General features: G+C 44.0%; 1 pseudogene; it reads left to right on the forward strand.

Annotated features, from left to right (window-relative positions):
- The first annotated feature begins 354 nt into the window (after nt 1–354).
- On the forward strand, nt 355–9,557 carry LOC117464753 (ornithine aminotransferase, mitochondrial-like; annotated as a pseudogene).
- Nucleotides 9,558–13,477: the final 3,920 nt, after the last annotated feature.

Here is a 13,477-nt window from a genome sequence, read left to right on the forward strand (position 1 = left end):
ACTTTATTTTAATTTAAGTGGTCATGTATATTTAAGTTATATTTATTTTTGATTTATGAATGTTCCATTCAAAATGTTATTAAAAAGGCATGTACACCATAAAAGGTGACTATTGAGGTCTATTGTCAGGAAATGTTAGTGTTATATCAAATAGTGAATTCTACTGCAGTAGAATGTTGCACGTCTGCACAGTGTTATATGTTCACCGCTCAGTGTCAGTAAATATTGTGCAGTTAGTATTGGACTACAAGATAGATGCAAGCCTGTACAGAGCCAACCGGCCCACAGGGAGGAGTCAGCAGAGGATATTTAACAGCTGGAAAGGTGGAGCTCGCTCTCATCGCTCACCAAAGCCAGAACACAGCTGTTTTTCTGACTGAACCATCTTCTGCTTGTAACATTACCGCGCTTTTTATTAATAAAAGTATATATTTGAACCTTCTCAGAGACTCAATTAGTCTGCTTTTTAAAGCTTCTCTCCTGGACGCGAGAATAACGAACACAGTTATCAGACTTAAAGTATCGATACCCGCGGCTGAAATATCGATACTTCCTCGGAAAACTAAATATCGATATAGGGGAGAGTGGGGTAAGTTGAGCCATTTTTTAGTTATGCTGTCCTCTAAGCAAGGACAAATGACACATAGTAAAAATGAAAACACACACCTATAATTCAGGATGTCTCTTATCAATGGCAATGATAAGAATTAATATTGATCAAGGGCAGTGAAAATATTACTTCTTTAAAAAAAAAGTTTTGTGCTCAACTTGCCCCAGTGTAGGGGTAAGTTGATCCAGGTCAGGGGGGTAAGTTGAATTGAATTGAATTGATTGATTTTTTTTTAACATGTTAAAAGGAAAAGTAATCATACAAATGGTGATACAATTTCATACATCTTACCAATCAAAGACAGGGTAAATTCAACTTTAAATGTAGCCTACAATGACCTCTTATTATCAACTTGGCCTACTTTCATTCATTTCTCCATTGAAAAACTGGCTCAACTTACCCCAAGGCCCATGGTTCACTTTACCCCATAGCCACCATTTTAGAAAAAATAGCCTAGCATTACAATTCAGAGTCATATTTGACTTAATGATTCACATGGTTTAATACACTGCTAACACATCAACATATACAATATAAGTGTTTAAACCTGGATACTTTTTTTTTGACATGACAGCCGATATAGCTGACATCTAGAAAATGTACTTTGACAAGCAAAAAACGTTTTTTTCTAAAAATGTTTACTTAATGAGGATCTCTCTTTCACAGGCAAGGAGAAATGGGAGGAGCTTGCATAATTTCTGGTCACGTGATTACAACTATAAGGCGTTGCTTGGTTACAGGGGGTGGTTCAATTTACCCACTGGCTCAACTTACCCCTCTCTCCCCTATATCGCAGGATCGATTAAATTGCACAGCCCTAAGCAACGGTGTGTGTTTTTTGTAGAGGCACTTCTTTGTTTTGTGCTGTTTAATTCAGGGTAAGAGCATCACTGCCAATGATGGGATTAACATATTTAAAAGTCTGGTTATACAGGTGTTGTTTTTTATTCGCTTTTTTAGAGCTTCATCTTTGCTTAATAAGCTAGTATTACCATAGTTTCCAATTAATCAACTAAATGTTTATCAATTATTGTTTGCTGTTCTAGTACTGCTTCGAACAGAGCAACTCTATTTGTTATCATAAATTCAGCACTGATGCAATCTAAATAGTTTTTTCTTGTTGTTGTACTTGCTTTTTATTATAGACTTTGCAGCATACAACCACAAAGGGAATGATTCTCCACCTCAGCCGCAACCTGAGCCGTGTCGCCCCCGTTCTGAGTCGAAGTGTCCACTCTGGCACACGTCCTACCTCCACTGCCGCGTCCAAACTCAAATTTGACCGCCAGCTAACTTCCGAGGACATCTACACACGAGAGGACAAGTATGGAGCGCACATCTACCACCCCTTGCCTGTGGCCTTAGAGAGGGGGAAGGGTGAGTCAAGAGCGTCGTATGACAACTAAATAAAAAAATGGTTAATAGAAAAGCACAGCATTTGTGTTGCCCGTAGGCTCTGGTCATCTGTCTCAACATGCTTAACATCACTTGTTAATCATCAACCTGATTTTCTTTACTCCAGGTATCTATGTGTGGGATGTGGATGGCAACCGGTATTATGACTTCCTGAGTGCTTACAGTGCAGTGAACCAGGGCCACTGCCACCCAAAGATCATTGCTGCGCTCAATGCTCAGGCCTCCAAACTCACTCTGACTTCCAGAGCCTTCTACAACAATGTGCTGGGAGCCTACGAGGAGTACGTCACAGGCTTGTTTGGCTATGACAAAGTGTTACCCATGAATACAGGTACGGTCAGAAAACGCCTAAGGATAATTGTATGAAACACCTTAAGAGGTTATTACAGTATGAGTATTGACATTATTATTATTATTATTATTATTATTTGTTACATTTAGGGGTTGAAGGTGGTGAGACGGCCTGCAAGCTTGCCCGCAAGTGGGCTTACACTGTGAAGGGGGTTCCCAAAAACCAGGCCAAAATAGTTTTTGCTGGTAAGTAACCCATATGTCTCAATAGACTAGTTATAGGAACAGTTATGGAGTCCAATACTTCTAAAACTTAAGCTGTCAGAGAATATTTTCAGAAGTAAATGACAACCTCGCGGTAACACTCTGAATCACATTGTACATTTAGATACCGAGTTAAATATTACAAATACAATTTTTTTTACAGTGATCCTTTACATTTAGGATAATACCACAATACATTACCAACTCAGCCTTAATCCGATGCTCACAACAGAGACAGGATAAGGTGACAACAGGTACCACATGTCATACATTATGTACAATGTAAACTAAGAGCAGCATGATGAATATTCCATCTCATTTACTCCGTGTTTGTTAGATGGAAACTTCTGGGGCCGCACCATGACGGCCATCTCCAGCTCTACAGACCCCAGCAGTTATGAAGGCTTTGGTCCCTTCATGCCAGGCTTTGAAATCATCCCTTACAACAACATCCCAGAACTGGAGGTATCGGTTTTGATGCAATCTGCATACCGCACAGTCGCTTTAGTTTCTGTTTGAATATCATTGTTAAACACAGTGTCAGTTCAGTGGAATGACCTGTGAGAGTTTCACGCTCTCACAAGCAGCTTATTTGTGAAAAAGTGTCAACCACAGCTGTCAAGTGCCTTGTAAAACGCTTAAATTAAAGGGTGAGGTTTCAGCCACAGCAAACCAGACTCACCAGATTCTGGACTCTCTTTAAACAACGTACCTAACTAACTACAAGAAAAGTTCACCTGCAAGATCATTGGTTAACTTTTATTACTGGCATTAAAGAGGAAACACTGACGTTAGAGGCAGCAAATGTTTCCTTGTGCTTATTTTCACTGTTCATGTTTCTGCTGGGTGGATCCCAATAGCTGCCCACTGCTCCTAGTACTAGACTCCTGGTCTAGGATGGGTTCAAAGCAGAGAACACATTTTACTGTGTGCTGTATGCTCTGCATGTGTAACCATTAAAGAGGGTTTCATCCCTCCGATTCTATTCTATTCTATTGCACGGCATTCACAATGTTTTCCTGGCTAAGACTAACCTGGAGGAACAAAAATAACCCAGAGAGAATGTCTTATTTTAATCAATGCATCTTTCCAACTCATTTTCAGGTGTATAGTCATCCGCCCCAAGCATTATCACTTGAGGGAATTTTTAAGAAATTGCCCAGCTGCCTCTGGAGTCACAAAAAGGCTTCATAAAAAACATGCATGCATTTTTTTTTTTATATATATATTCTGCAAACAGACTTTGATGTGGACATTTGGCGGTCCACTTTTAAGGTAAAAAAAAAAGTTTAATTCTTAAACTTCCTCAGAACAAGCAGACATGAATCCTTCACTATGTAAACAAAGGGGTCCAATCACCTTTTGCAGTTGCATATTTCTACACATATGTTATCTTTGAAGCTTTTGCTTTTCCATGTTAACATAGGAACCCTAAGGATTGACTAAAGCGGCTCGTATTTATTGAAAGGGCTACCTATGGTAACAGAAAGAAATGTCTAGTTTTTTGTTTTTTTTTACTCCAGAAAGCTCTTCAGGACCCAAATGTTGCTGCGTTCATGGTGGAGCCCATCCAGGGGGAGGCTGGTGTGGTGGTGCCAGACAAGGGCTACCTGACCGCAGTCAGAGAACTTTGCACCAAATACAATGTGAGTCACACAAAATAATGAAAATGCAAAAAAGATCTTCCATCTACTTCCTGTACTGAGGTTGTACAGCACACCAATCTAGGAACAAGATTTTGTAGTTTGTTTTTTGCATGTTTAATAACCACATGCACAGCTTTTAGGGCATGGTATTTTCCTAAAAATGGAAAAAATATATTTTGTAATTATGAATGTCTCCTCTTAGGAGTTCAAAGACATGAAGCACAAACTCTCCTCCTTAACAGGAGATTAATTGAGGGAAAACTGCAGTCTGCGCTTCATTTTTGCCCTTTATGTATTTTGTTATCTTGTACAAACTTAAGTAGAGAAGAGTTCCAGGTGACCTGTTTTCACAAGAAGAGACCCGGTTTGTCACAATTCACATGTTATGTCACGCTTGTAGTTTTGTCTGTGTTGGTGTTTTTCTTGTCTTTGGGTTTCCTGTCTTATTGTGTTAAGTGTTCACCCCCGTTTCCTGCCTGTCTGCTTTCTGTCTGTTTCCCTCCCTGATTACCCGATTGTGTTCACCTGTTGTCCTTGTGTTTCTCCTCCCTGCCCGGCTGTTTTTCTGTTGTCATGATTACCCCTTCTTGTATTTAGTCTTGTCTCTGTCTGTGTTCAGTGTTGGGTCATTGTTTGTTGGTGACGGAGTTCACCGGAGAGTGTTCTGTTCTGTATTTATCCTTGGAATAAAGGGTTTCTCAAAAGTTATCTGCATTTGGGTCCTGCTTCCTTCACTCATCCGTGACAGAATGACCCAACCAGAAATGGACCCAGCAGATGACCCTTTTGAGGTGGAGCTGCGACAGTTTTCTTTTCCTTTGGAATGTTGCCACGATTGGTGGAAGGAAGCGTCCAGTGTTCGGCTGAAGGAGGCCGCCCTGGTAGAGGCGCACCGGTTGGCGATGGAGAAGCCCGACTTGGTGGAATTCTTACCTGACTGGATGTTGGACTTCCTCTGGAGGTGTGAGTTCCAGCCTGCTGACTACCGACGTCTCGGAGTGGTCCGTCTGGAGTCAACCTCTGCTTCTTCCCCAGTTCCTGCTCCTATTCATGAGTCTTATGCTGGAACTCGTCAGGCTTATGGAGGCCCACGGAGCATTCAGGCGGCTGCTAAGAGGAGTCGTCGCAAGGCCAGACAAGGAGCCCGGGCCCCAGCAGCCATGGTCCCAGTACAGGCGCCAGCAGCCATGGTTCCAGCCTCAGTCCTGGCCCCAGCAGCCACGGTTCCGGCCCCAGCAGCCACGGTTCCGGCCCCAGCAGCCACGGTTTCGGCCCCAGCAGCCATGGTTCCTGCCCCAGTGCAGGCTCCCGCAGCCATGTTTCCGGCTCCGAGTCCGCCCCACACAGTCATGATCCGGGCTCCAGAGCTGGATCATACAGCCATGTTTCCGGCTCCAGGGCCGGCCCCAGCGGCTATGGTCCCGGTTCCGGGAGCGCCCTATACGGCCGTGTGTCCGGCGTCGAAGCTGGAGCTTATAGACAGGATTCTGGCTTCAGCAGCCATGTTTCTGGCTGCTATTCCGGTCCCTGCAGCCAGGGTTTCGGCCCCAGTTCTGGTCCCCGCAGCCATGGTCCCGACCCCAGCTGCCTTGGTTCCGGACCCGGATCTGGTCCCGGCTGCCACGGTCCCATCTCGGGTTCCCTCTGGTTCCTCCTCGAGTCCCCTCTCTAGTTTCCCTCTCGAGTTCCCTCTCGAGTTCCCTTCTCTAGTTACTCTTCTAGTCCCTCCTCTCTCCTCTAGTCCCCTCTTTAGTCTCTGTTCGAGTCCCCTCTGTTTCCATCTCAAGTTCCCTCTCGAGTCCCCTCTCGAGTTCCCTCCTTTAGGCCCTCCTCTAGGCCCTCCTCTAGTCCCTCCTCGAGTCCCCTCTCTAGTTCCCCTCTCGAGTTCCCTTCTCTAGTTACTCCTCTAGTCCCTCCTCTAGTTTCTCCTCTAGTCCCCTCTGTAGTCCCTTTTCGAGTCCCCTCTCTGTTTCCATCTCCAGTTCCCTCTCGAGTTCCCTCCTCTAGTCCCTCCTCGAGTCCCCTCTCTAGTTTCCCTCTCGAGTTCCCTTCTCTAGTTACTCATCTAGTCTCTCCTCTAGTCCCCTCTTTAGTCTCTGTTCGAGTCCCCTCTCTGTTTCCATCTCAAGTTCCCTCTCCAGATCCCCCTCGAGTCCCCTCTGTAGTCCCTTCTCGAGTTCCCTCTCTGTTTCTATCTCGAGTCCCCTCTCCAGTTCCCCCTCGAGTTCCCTCTTTTAGTCCCTCCTTTAGGCCCTCTAGTCCCTCCTCGGGTCCCCTCTCTAGTTCCCCTCTCGAGTTCCCTTCCCTAGTTACTCCTCTAGTCCCCTCTGTAGTCCCTTCTCGAGTTCCCTCTCTGTTTCCATCTCGAGTCCCTCTCCAGTTCCCCCTCGAGTTCCCTCTCGAGTTCCCTCTCGAGTTCCCTCCTCTGGTCCCTCCCTGGTCCCTCCTCGGTCCCCTCTTTAGTTCCCCTCTCAAATCCCCTCTCGTGTTCCCTTCTCTAGTCCCCTCTGGAGTCCCCTCTCCAGTCTCCTCTCGAGTCCCCTCTCAAGTCTCCGCTCGAGGTCCCTCTCCATTCCCTATTCAAGCCCCTACGCAAGTGTCGTTGGAGGTTCTCCGGTTGGAGGATCTCCGGAACTGGCCCATCAGCGCTTTCCTGCCCGGCCTCCTGATCCTGTCCGGTCGACACCGGCTCGAGCCCGGCCCCCTGAGAGCCGCGGTCTTCGCCCTCGAGCCCGGCCCCTGAGAGCCGCGGTCTTCGCCCTCGAGCCCGGCCCCCTGAGAGCCGCGGTCTTCGCCCTCGAGCCCGGCCCCCTGAGAGCCGCGGTCTTCGCCCTCGAGCCCGGCCCCCTGAGAGCCGCGGTCTTCGCCCTCGGGCCCGACCCCCTGACTCTTCCTGCCGTTGCCTTCGCCCTCGGACCCGGGTCCCTGACTCTTCCTGCCGCTGCCTTCGGTCCTCCATGGTCCCCACCTTGGACTCTGTTTTGACCCCGGGCCGTCCGCCCGAGACCCCTTCCTGGTTCTCGGCCTTGCCCCCGGGCAGTCCGCCCGAATCCCCCTTTTTGGACTGTACCTTGCCCCTCGGGCCGTCCGCCCGTGACCCCTTCCTGGTCCTCCGCTGTGTTCCTGGGCTGTCAGCCCAAGACCCGTCCTCCGGACCCCCTCCGCCCACCCTGCTTGGGGTTTTGGACTTTTTTTTTTTTTTTTTTTTTGAGGGGGGGGTTCTGTCACAATTCACATGTTATGTCACGCTTGTAGTTTTGTCTGTGTTGGTGTTTTTCTTGTCTTTGGGTTTCCTGTCTTATTGTGTTAAGTGTTCACCCCCGTTTCCTGCCTGTCTGCTTTCTGTCTGTTTCCCTCCCTGATTACCCGATTGTGTTCACCTGTTGTCCTTGTGTTTCTCCTCCCCTGCCCGGCTGTTTCTCGTTGTCATGATTACCCCTTCTTGTATTTAGTCTTGTCTCTTTCTGTGTTCAGTGTTGGGTCATTGTTTGTTGGTGACGGAGGTCACCGGAGAGTGTTCTGTTCTGTATTTGTCATTTATCCTTTATCCTTGGAATAAAGGGTTTCTCAAAAGTTATCTGCATTTGGGTCCTGCTTCCTTCACTCATCCGTGACACGGTTAAGTCATTTAATTCAAGTTGAGAGCAGCAAAGTTCAATTGTGCCAAAAATAACACAGGTTTATTTTGCTCAGCTAATGAACGTTAGTAGATCTGCCATTTTTTGCAACCATGGGGTAATCTATTTTGTGTTTTTGATTTCAGTACACATTTTCAAATATGATATCCATACACCTGAAGAATTCCATTGTTCACATCAAATAAACATAAAGTCACTAAAGAAGTGCCTTGCCCCCATGGTTTACTTGCTTTGTTTTGATTAGTTTTTGTATTCCTAAATGCCAATTGGATCATGATTAAGTTATTGGATCCCATAGACACTGAACAATTGAGCCAAATTATCCCAATACATAAAAAAGGTCTCATGGCACTATAGTTTCTGACTCTGAAGTCGGGAAAACTGTAACATTCCCCAAAACTATTGTATCTCTACTTTGTCTTGATTTCACTTTCATTCCCCCAATCTCCCCTAGTTAGAGCCCCCTGGGGCTAAACTGGTTAAAAAAATAATCTAGCTCCATCAGTTATTATTACACATTGTAAGTGAAGGAATCTACGGGTCACACCAAGACACCGAGCGCTGTAGCAACCTGCTGTGAAAATGACCATTAAAGTCCTCTTATGTTTGTGCAGGTGCTGTGGATCGATGACGAGGTGCAGACGGGCTTGGCGAGGACCGGCCGGCGCCTGGCTGTGGACCACGAGGAGGTCCGCCCAGATATCGTGGTCCTGGGCAAAGCTCTTTCTGGAGGAGTTTACCCTGTAAGCACTTTATCAAGTTATCAACATCCCTATTTCAGATTTATTTTGCAATTATTCCAGAGTCCAGTTATTTTGGACAAGATAAATCAGATTAGTTATGTAACAACCTTTGATTGAACTGGTCTGTGTTGTGCGTTAGTTTCGGCTGTGCTGTGTGATGATGAGATCATGCTGACCATCAAGCCTGGAGAGCACGGGTCCACATATGGAGGAAACCCCGTGGCCTGTCAGGTCGCCATGGCTGCACTAGAGGTCAGTGTCCAAAATATACTTGCCTGTCTACCCTCAAACAACCTCTATTGCTTTACACTATAATATGCAACATACCATAAAGTTAAAATAGTTGAAAGCTTCTACTGCTAAATGTTAAATAGAACAGCATTTATACAGCGCTTTTCCACTCTTTGCGACAGCTAAAGGAACTTTTACGTGTACAACAATCACCTGTTTGCTCACATGCTTCAGAGGCAAAGGCTGCCAGTGCCATACAGGCTGACGTCCAAGTTGAAACCTGCTCAGGGAGACTAACATTCACACACCATTGGGAGCTTTTTTGTGCCCAGTCTCTTGCGCAAGGATACTTTGACATGTTGACATTTCGACATGTTGACTGATGGGCTTGGGATCTAACCATCCACTGATTGGTGGACAACTGCTCCACCTCCTCAGCCAAAGCCGCCCCAGCTACCTCCATAGACTATTAAGCATCAGAAGAAAGTACACATGTTACATTTTTGGAAATGATTCATTTTGCAGGTGCTTGAGGAGGAGAAGCTGGCAGAGAACTCTCAGAAGATGGGAGAGCTGTTGCGGAGCGAGCTGAAAACTGCCCAAAGACATTGTGACAACAGTCAGAGGGAAAGGCCTCCTCAACGCAGTCGTCATCAAAGAGACCAAAAGTAACAATCCTAACCCACACAATTTAAACTACTAGAGTTTGAGTCTAGTATACAAGTATGAAATTGCTGTCTATATGTACTGGAAATCAGCATCAAGACAACAATTTGTGATGTCATTCGGTCATGTTTTTAAAGGAAGGCTTGGTTGATTTTAATTAGTGACTTGGATAACATTTCTTGGAGTCTGGACTATACTGGGGCTATTTGCTATCCATCTCTAGGATGAACTGTTTTAAAAATACAAATTTAAAAGTGAGATTCCCAACATATTTAAAAGTGAATTTTACTTTGGGGTGGATTTCTCCTTATTTACGGCACCTTCACACTTGCCATTCCTACAATGTCCTTTGTTTGTGCGAAATTCCATATTCATGTGTCCATCGGGTGTCAATTTCGGGACAGTGTGACAGGGGCTTTAAGTCTGACTGTTCAGTGCAGGACTTGAAAGAACTTACATATTGGGCCAGCTATACTCTCAACACCAGGGTTTCCGCACATTTAATTTCTTGAAATGCATGGAATATTTCCAGATTCCGAATCTTTAAAAGATAGGTCAGAATTATAGTGCAATTAAGTTGTATTCTTGGAGAATCTTTCATTAAGTTTTAATCCACAATCCCATGTATCTGTACGTTGTTAACAATTAACTTTTGGATGAATGTTTTATCTGTTACAAAACAATGTAAATGTTTGTCTTCTCAAGGGCAATATCGCCTCAAGTTTTTGCATAATCCAGTGAGCCTCAAATAAATGATTGCAGTTATATTCCCTGTCCTGCTTTTTGTGTAAAAATAATTCAGAGGCCTGTTTCAGGAAGAACGTTCAGAGTTTCCAGTTAGCTAAAAATCAGCACATTGACTCAGAAAAGGGATCGAGATCAAAGCTGAAGCAGCTCTTTTTACACCCAACCGTCACATATTTGAAGGGATTTTAAACAAGTCATTTAACCACAATAACGAGTTGACATTATTCACCCAACACCGCAAAGCATACAGATCATTTCAAATGTCAAGGTAAAAACAGGCATATTGTGAAATGACTAGAAGTAACACTAGATGGTGCTGTGCCTTTACCGAATGAAAATGAGTTCTCAGATGAAGTGAATACCCTTATATGGCAGGTGTTGAACACAAAGCTTCAAATAAAAGGAAATGCACAGATAGTCAAGACTTACTCACATCAAGGTATGAAGTCCCAGAATAACACGGTTGAACCTTAAAAGCCACAACCTGGATGTTCAGTCCTTCAGCCCGTCACCCAATCCTCCAGACCAGCGCTACACGGGGACCTCCACTGACAGAGATTTGACATATTTGACACTTTTTGTTCCCTGAAGATGAGCTGGATGTTGCGGCAACAACCTCTGGTTGGCTCCAGAGACAGTTGAAGGCTCTCTGCCCCCGAGTGCTGACCTTCAGGCAGCATAAATCCTGCTGCTCACACCGCATCACTTATCATTTCACAACAACAATAATATAAACAGCAACAGTAGTGGATTTACTAATGCAATACGGATCTGACGGGTGTTATCTGAGGAAGATTTAATCTCCAATATATATATGCTGGTGCGAATACAATTTGACCTTTATGTAGGTTGAATGGAGAGCGGCAGATAAACAACTTTGTACTTGCTTTCCATTCTCTGTTTATTCAGAACCAGGTGGGTTGGCAGATACGCGACAGACGGCCAATATTTCATTTTTAAACAGATGTACATACATGGAAACATATTGCATGCTGTTATGGAGCAATGAAATCCACTATAATTAGCTTAATGCGTTGCCCTTTTAATGGCGTACTTCTAGCAAACTCCTCTTGAAAGGCTTTCCATTGAGTGCAAATATTTTGTATTTGATTTATCCGGGGAAGGGTGGAATGTTTACACTTACTTGCTTTTCCCCCGGTCTTTTAAACCACAACTCATGGTCTTTCTCATCTGTTATCATGTCACTGAAGTTTTGGAACAAACTACTGCTGATAAGGATCGTTTGATGCGATTGATGGCTCATGAAACAGCAATCTGCACTACATTTTCCCCTTTAAGAACTGTACTGAAGTTATAAGAAACATATCATCAGAGGTGGGAAGTAGTGGAGTACAAATACTTTGTTACTGTACTTAAGTAAGTTTTTCTGGTATCAGTACTTTACTCCACTACTTATTTTTCTGACGACTCTTTACTTTTACTTCTTACATTTTGAATACTATAATACCTACTTTCTACTTCTTACATTTTCAAAACAGGCTCGTTACTTTAGTTTTAATCTGTGTTTGGTGGCGTGAGTCATTGCGTGCCTATCGATCTGTGTATCCATCATTTCCTGGTCTTCTCTAAAGAAGAGGGACCAATGAAAACTGTAATTTTGCCATTGTTCAGCATAGAAACATTCATTAGCTAACAATGACATTATTGTTCTATTTATATAAAGTGAGGTCAGTTACTCTTTAAAACTGTTGGTAGTTATGGGTACATTTACTTGAGTAAAGAAGTATGTCAGTAACACGAGTATCTGTACTACTTAGTAAAGGATGTGTGTACTCTTGCCATCTCTACATATGATTAGGAATAAATAAATTTCCACCACCGGTTACAAACTTTACTCATCCTAACTTCCAGGCCAGCGACTAAAGATCAGAGTGTTGTTTCATCAGCTGCACTGTCAGAACAGCCCTTGTCTTTCAGGGCGAGAGTGCACCCAGCCTAGCATCCAGCACAGGTTATTATTTCATACGAAGTGCAGCTGAGAGACGAGTGTGGCCCAGAGCTTGCTTGTGAAATATGAGTGGAATCCAGCCTGGCAGGCGATGTGAGGGTTATCACCGGGTGACATCCAGCCATGCTCTTGGGCCCTGTGCATGCTTTGATCCTGCACTCCGCTGAGACCTGCATCCCACTCAGCTATTCTCACGATACGATACGATACGATACACGATATTCAGCTCACAATACGATACATATCACGATATTCAGCCAATGATACGATTCGATATAATTCGATACACTTATATCATTTTCTGAAAGATTTTAAAGGGACAGTGTGATTTTGGTGACATCTTGTGAGTGTTCCATTGACTTGGATTGAACTAATTCAACTGAAAACTGAAAGCATCACTTATACAATATATGGCTCTGACAGAGAGTCTACAACTTGCAAATGCTGGACAAATGAATCAAAAGATGTGGTGAGAAAATTAGTTTCATTTATTGAAACAGTGCAAACTGTAGCTTACAAGCCTTTGAAACGTAAGTACATAAAGTGCAGTATCACAATGGACAATGGAGAATTAAAAGGTGCAGCAGGTGGCGGAACACGGGGGATTTGAATGGGACTTGTTAGAAATTAAAATCAATGTTCTGATGGCATAAAGTTCCTTAAACATACCGTCAGTTTAAATGCTGTTTTATACTGAAAAACCAGAAGTTCTCGTGCACAACCAGTTGTTAAGCTTTTATTCTGAAAATCCTTAATCTCCGGTTAGCATTTAGCATGTGGCTAATATACCATTTACTATAGAGGTGAATTTAGTAGCGATATGCAGGGGCGACGTAAGGGGGTGAAAAGTTAGGACGATTCTAAGGGCCCGTGACTGACAGGGGCCCCAAAAATTGTAGAACATTAAGAAAAAATGTTTAAGTAACCTTTCATCAATCATCAATAATTAACATTAATATAACATTATATTGATAAAATGTACTCACTAAACTTACGATTCATTTAACTTATTTTTGTTCGAAAAGTTCATTATCTAAAGCCTCTGTACACCCCCCTCTATTTACATGTAATGGTTTGGTCTCCAAACGCTGTGCAGCACCACATTTTCTAGCAGACTGAGAGCATGTGAGGCAGGGATGCGAGTACTTACGTGTGTACGATGTCTCCACGACTAACAAAGTCAGGCTTTCAAAAAAGAAAAAGAAAGGAGAGAAAGACAAGAGAGAGGGACTAAAGGGCGACAGTATGTCACCCAG

This window comes from Pseudochaenichthys georgianus, chromosome 19 (genome assembly GCF_902827115.2).
Source record: "Pseudochaenichthys georgianus chromosome 19, fPseGeo1.2, whole genome shotgun sequence".
In the NCBI taxonomy this organism is placed as follows: Eukaryota; Metazoa; Chordata; class Actinopteri; order Perciformes; family Channichthyidae; genus Pseudochaenichthys; species Pseudochaenichthys georgianus.